Raw genomic sequence first — 6,665 nt, forward strand, 5'->3', positions numbered from 1 at the left:
CACACACACACACACACACACACACACACACACACACACACACACACCCATTTCAAACTTAAGTGCCTAACTTCAAGCACCTACATTTTCAGAAGTGCTCCCAAGACCTCCCTTTGAACTACAGTTGCTCGCTACCTTTGGAATTTCAGGCTACTTATTTATGGGTTTAGGTGCTTAACTTGGGGCACCTAAGTTTGAAAATTTTAGCCACTGTGATCAGGGGTAGACAAAACTAGGGATCCATGTGTCACATTAGAAAGGTGCAGGCAGTTTTACATAAAATAAGTTTCATAGACATCAATCTCCTACAAAGATCGGCAGTAGGAATAAGCCACTTGTTTCCTGTGCAGACATGGAAACCTCCCCTAAGTTTTGAACTTTGAAGAAACCCAGTGGCCTACGAGGGAAACCCAGTGGCCTTAGAAATTCCAGAGCTCAATGGGTAAAGTTGAACTGTTTACAAAAACATGATACCATAGAAATCTGTTTTGCATTGTCAAATACACCAGTTTATTCTGTAGCATTTGATTCAGGCCCCAAACAAACTATGCAGACCTAAGGATTCAAAGACTCTGCAATATTTTTTTTCCTTTGCACTTCGCAGCCATACAAGCAGCTTGCACCATTTGTCAGGCTTGTCCTCACTCCAGTCCCCCGGAGGCTATAGCATTAAGAGAAAGCATGATTCAGAAGTGTTCCAGGGAAGCGACAGGGAGCAGAACCTGGAAGATGACAGCTGGGGGGGATAGGGAGTGGGGGGAGGGGAGGAGAGGTACTTCAAAAGGCTCCCACTGCCTTGAATGGATCAAAAGCATAAGGAGGGTCCCAAGTCAGGGCCTGAACCAGCTCACCTTTCTATTTACCACTGAACACATTGTTCAGCTAACTCAGCTGCGGACAACTCCCTGCTCCACGATAAGGATCTGTCTATTCAGTAGTATAAAGGCAGCAGATGGTGTGGCAGCGACTGTGGAGCTGGTATTAAAATGCATAGTACAGTACACTTAGAATGTCATGAAGTTAAAACTTAGCAACATACAAATCTGAAGCCTGGAAATTGTATTTCTGTTAAGCTAGCCTAGGCACTTCCATTTGTTCTATTCTTTTTTCTTTTCTTTTTTGCTTAAGGGAAAATATCAGCATGTAAAGTGACCAGCCTGGAGAGATCAAGAACAATAAACTACGTACTTTTCATCTGAGCACTTCCAATCACTTTACAAACAGCACAAGCTCCTGGGAGGTAGGTTAGTATTGTTATGCGCCGGGGTAAGCTAGGCACAGAGAGGCGAAGTGTGTTGCCCAAGATCAAAAAGCTGAGACTGAAACAGAATTCAGGAGTTCGAACTTCAAACTCCTCACTCTAACTACGCAGCAACTGCTCCCCATCAATTCATACATCTATCCATTAGGGATGTGTACAGTGCCAACAATGGATACCAGATAGCTTGAATATTTGCATGGGATTTGGATACCAAAAATGTTCAGCCGCATCAACTCCATCTTCACAGCCCCTTCTCCCTTTTCTTCCTCCAACCTGACACCTTTGGCTTCCCCTCATCTGCCTCCCTGGACTGCCCACACACACCATTACCTTCTAGTACAGTACCACACGTGCAGAATCAAATCTTGTGCTTCAGCAAAGCCACCTAACTGTGCACAAACTGGGTAACTGAAATCAGCAGAAACTGGCCAAATCTGTATGTCCCCTGCTACATAACTGCAGTGTCTTACAGATACTTTCATTAAAAAGAAAACCTCTCATGTACAGTATTAATATTTTGCATTTGGATTGCCCCTTTCACTTGAGGACCTCAAAGCATTTTACACAGCCTCAGAACAGCTTGGCAAGCAAAGTTAAATGCTATTCTTGTTTTACACACGAGGAAACTGAAGCACAGCAAGACAAAAATCAAAAAATGTGTGTGTATGGGGGGGGGGGGTAATTACACCGACAAATAATTGTCTGTGCAGTCAATTGCATTTAGATTTATCTAGCTATCTGAGTTATACGTGGGTGCAAAACTGGCCTCTGGCTTTAAAAATCTCTCCCTAAGTTGACTTGTCCTAGGTCACAAAGTGAGTCAATGGCAGAGCTGGAAATGAAAGCCACGACTTCTGACTCTCTAACCTACACAATCCAGCGAACTACCCCGACACAGGCAAACAGCACACTTTGAAGAAACAGTGAAATACACCCTGGTTCCGCCATTATTAACAATAATAATCCCATAATGTATAACAGGAGGGCCAGTTACATTTTTGCATGACACACACAAGATTTTACATTTTCCTTTGGTTAGCAGTGTGGTGATCTGTTGGATTGTCTTACATTCACTTGCACAAGCTCAAGAGCAAAGGCAAACATGGGTTCCCTCACTGCTTATGAGATGAAATATCCCTTTTGCTGCTTTTCATAACAATAGTGCAAGCTTCCTCTGTGCCACTCCAGCAACTTAAAGCGAGGGGAGATTTCCTGTGATCCCCCAGTTGGGGATTTCCCTAGTGGGGGAAACCTTGGCAGTTGGAGAGCTGGTGTAGCTAGCTCCCATACTTCTCTCTTGGCAATCCCTAGTCCAGAGGGCATGCCAAGGTGGGAAGGAGGACTAGCCAGAGTGTGATAGGCTCTATCTCCAGAAAGCTGGCAAACCATTGGGAACTGTTGTCATCTTGTGCAAGTTAGAGCAGCCCCTCGGAACTAGAGAGCTGTAACTGACTCCCTTGCAGACCACTCCACTCTGCTGTGCTCAGTACAATGCAGAATCTGTCCCTGCGTATTTTAAGAATGCCAGTGACCAGAAGGCAGAGTCCTGAAATGTACTGGATAAGTTTAAAATATTGAAAGTGCATCCATTAGACAAATCTGCAGGCAAAGCCTTTAGGTTCCTGTATGTTTGTCAGGCTTAACACTAGGCTTTCTATTCCATTGTGAAGTAACGTCCAACTGTCTCATTTATATTTTAAAATCTCTACACCAGAATTAGGAAGGGGAGAAAAAAATATTTAGTTCCAGATCCCAGCCAAGATTGGGATGGTCTATACAATTTCTCAAACACCACGCACCCTTCAATGAACTCCAAAATCCCATTCTTCCTGACACTGCCCAGATTGTTGCCAAGTGAATGGGAGCAGATGTTTAAAGGGGGGGGATCTTTTATAATGATTAATGCACTCTAATTACATCATTGTTCAGGGATTTCATTAGCCATTGCCTGATTGATGATTTTTCTATTGTTTTTCCTCTGCTCGCTTTTGTAATACCAAAGTCATATCCCACTTCCCAGTATTTGCTCTTTATCACTTTTTTTTCAAATGTTTCAACTCCTATTTTTCTTCAAATTGTATATTTTGGCATGTGCAAAAAGTTACTGCATGTAAAATGTGTATGTGTGTGTGCAAGTTTATGCTTTTGAGTACTATTACCTCTCTCACACACAGTTACCAGTGTGTGCAAGTGTATCTTGCTAAAACAACATCTACATTTTGAAAATTTTATGCCAACAATCTAAAGAAAATCTTCAGTAAAACAGGGGAGCCTGGATGAACTTGGGCTCAACAAAATGACATCTGAGAGTGCAATCTGTGAAATGACGGGTTTTATTTATTTATTTAATACTGCAGACAACAGTTTCTGGGTTGAATAACATACAGGAGAATCAGCAGTAATGGTTGCTGGATCTGTGCTTTGATTAAAACCAGCAATGGTAGCATGTTGGGCTGAGAGACATCTGGAAGAGCTTTTGGTTTTTATAATCTTTAAAAAAAGAACCATGTGTGAATTTGGTGCTCAGCTTTTCCATTAGAATCCCCTTCTCAAAAAGCAATATTTTGCCCTGAAAGTCGGCCCACAGTATCTCGGCCAAGAAGCAGAAACTTTTCTTTTACTAATGTTTAGAAAAAAAACTTTTCGGTCATTTTGAAGTTAGAGAAGCCAAATTAAACGTTTTAAGGTTTCAGATTCTTGGCTGAGGTGCCAGGGTAACTTACAAATTACATTTTCTTTTACAATGATGTTTGAAGGCTGCAAATCCAGGCCCCAATTCAAGGCATTCAAAAACGTGCCTAAGATTAAGTAAGTGAGTAATCCTATCTCTATTCAGCAAAGCACTTAAACCCGTGCTTAAGTGCTTTGCTGAATTGGGGCCACAGCGTGCAGACCGAGCCAGACAAGCACTCTACTACTATGGTACTGAGGATCAGATATATAGTATTCTGAAAAGGTGAAACCAAAAACCAGCCTAGATATTGCAGGTCAGATCTGATTGCACTACAGCTCTGCTCAGCACTGCCGAAAGGGAGGTGTGTGGAGGAGGTTTGTGGCTCTTTTGCGCTCCTTGAATCCCTGGGATTTGTTTGACCCTGGCATAATTTAGAGCAGCCCTCAAGATGCTTTAAAAGTTCCACTGATTTTAACACCTGCAGCACCACTAAGTGAGGTTGGGGATGAGGGAGAGCTAGCTAGGCATTCCTATCCCTCCCAGGAGAATACTTGGTTGCCTGTTTGTGCAAAGGAGCTGGAAAAGGGGACAGGATCTGGCTGTGTGTGTCTGCATACTTCACTTGCCTCTGAAATGCAGCTCTTTCAGGAGCAAGAATACAGCAGCAATTCTGGGCCAGCAGCTCAAAACAATACAAGTTTAAAAGCATGTCTGCAGAGTTACCAGGATTTTATTTTTTTACAAGACAAACAGGATTTTGGATCCACCACAAGCAAGTGGGAGGGCAGTAGGGGGCCACGTTTTCACTGGGATGTTAGCAGTAACCAGGACAATAGGCTAAGAGCAGTGGCCCAGTAGCCCAGTGATGAGTAGTGCATATCATGAAGGGTAAAGAAGGGCTTTCAACTGGTCAGCTTTACTATACGTGCTTCTGTAGCAGAGGGTCTTTAGAAGATCTGAATAAGGAGAAGCTCCTGGACCAGCTGAGGAAGGACATTCCATGGACAGAGGGCATCGTTGAAGGAAATGCTGAGATGGTTGTGGGGGAAGCAGAGTATCGAAGGTGCTGTCAGTGGATGAGCGGATGAGGTGGGGACAAGACAGAAGGGAAGGAAGGAAGAAAGGTGGATCATTAGCTCTTTGAAAAAGTCAGCAAGATCCTGCAGAGAGGGAGGAGGGCACTGGAGCAGGAGAGGGTTTTTACTTTTTAGGAGAGTCAAAGGTTGCAGAATAAGCTATGTGAATGGTGGGGAAAGGCCTGCCAAGAGATGGCAACAACTGTATGTGGGGATCCCCTAAAGAAATCTTATTTTTCTCTGGCTAGAGGCCAAATACAAGCTGAAACCACCAGATTTGCCTAACTACGTGCATGTGCCAGCAGAGAGCCCTGGGCAGGATCGGCACATGTCTGTCTAATCCTTTGCTTTGGCTTGGCTTGGGAGTGGAGGAATAGAAACAGAAGGAACATTTTTGTCTTTCTGCCCTGATTTTGTCTGGTTTTACTAACCTTGCTGATGAGTTTCACCTTCCTTCTCCTCCCAATCTGGGAAAAGGGTGACTCAGTAGACGTTACTAGTTTAGGATTACAGACTCGCAGGAGTTTTCATTGTAACAACCTAGAGAGCTTGATCTTCTGTCTTGCTGATTTCAGAGGGAAACATATTCTTGCTTGAAATGCCCTGGAAAGAGTCCCTCTGATTTCCAGACCAGAAGTTTGCAGCAGCTGAAGTAGAGGCAGTCCCCTCCAAAATACACCCACACAGGTTTTTTACAAGACTCAGCATGTATCATCACAGGACAACTGGGAAAACTTGTTAGTATTTATTATATATATTGAAACGAGCATGGTGTGCCGTATGCTATACAGAACAATATGGACCTCTAGCCAGTCCAAATGCTGTAATGATGCTGGATGCATTAAAAACATCTAAAAGGTGACATGCAAAAAAGAAGAAAAATGGATCTCTGCTTCTTTATGATACATAAGAAGGCCTGAAAAGATTTTGTCCTTAAAAGAAAGAAAAGACCAGAGGTTCTACTTTCTTTTCCTTTCTTAAAAAAAAGTCTTGGGTAAATTTTTCAACAGTTCCTAAATGATTTAGGAGACAAAGTTTTATTTTTAAAAGTGACTTAAGCATTGAGGCCCATATCTTCAAAGGTATTTAGGCACCTACATCCCACTGATTTCAATGAGACAGGTTCCTAAATCACTTGTGAAAATGGGACTTAGCACTTATGAACATTTTACCTCGTCTATACTGGGGGACTCTATGGTAGCTGGAGACCTAGTGAAATTACAACACCACAAAAATTAAAACCTCAAAAGTTGAAAGAGGAAGAATTTTTTTAGGCAGACTTTGAAATGTTTGTTGCCTGTGTTTGTTAATGTATATTTAACTCCAATGCCCAATTAACACTTGGGAGAAAGCAACATCTTTAGTAGAGATTCAACATCCTGCGCCTTCATTTAGGTGGGAGAGTTCACTGTACACATCCTCTGAGGCCCTCCCCATGAACTCCTCCAGCAAAACCAGGAGAGGAAAGTGAGACTATTGCTTAGGGTTACCATTCGTCCGGATTCCCCCGGACATGTCCGGCTTTTTAAGCTAAAAATAGCGTCCGGGGGGAATTTGTAAATGTCCGGACTTCCCCCTGATGCAGAGCACGCGCGACTAACAGTGCTGCCAGCCAGACGGTGTCACTTACATGGGGCTCCGACACTCAGCCAGA

At 43.1% G+C, this 6,665-nt stretch overlaps 1 protein-coding gene across 5 annotated transcripts in view; it reads right to left on the bottom strand.

Annotated features, from left to right (window-relative positions):
- The window catches only part of EYA2 (EYA transcriptional coactivator and phosphatase 2), a 152,660-nt gene that overhangs the window by 96,227 nt on the left and 49,768 nt on the right, over positions 1-6,665 (bottom strand). The gene's annotated exons all lie outside the window — the stretch shown is intronic.

Source organism: Terrapene carolina, unplaced genomic scaffold (genome assembly GCF_002925995.2).
Source record: "Terrapene carolina triunguis isolate 2854851 unplaced genomic scaffold, T_m_triunguis-2.0 Scaffold130, whole genome shotgun sequence".
In the NCBI taxonomy this organism is placed as follows: domain Eukaryota; kingdom Metazoa; phylum Chordata; order Testudines; family Emydidae; genus Terrapene; species Terrapene triunguis.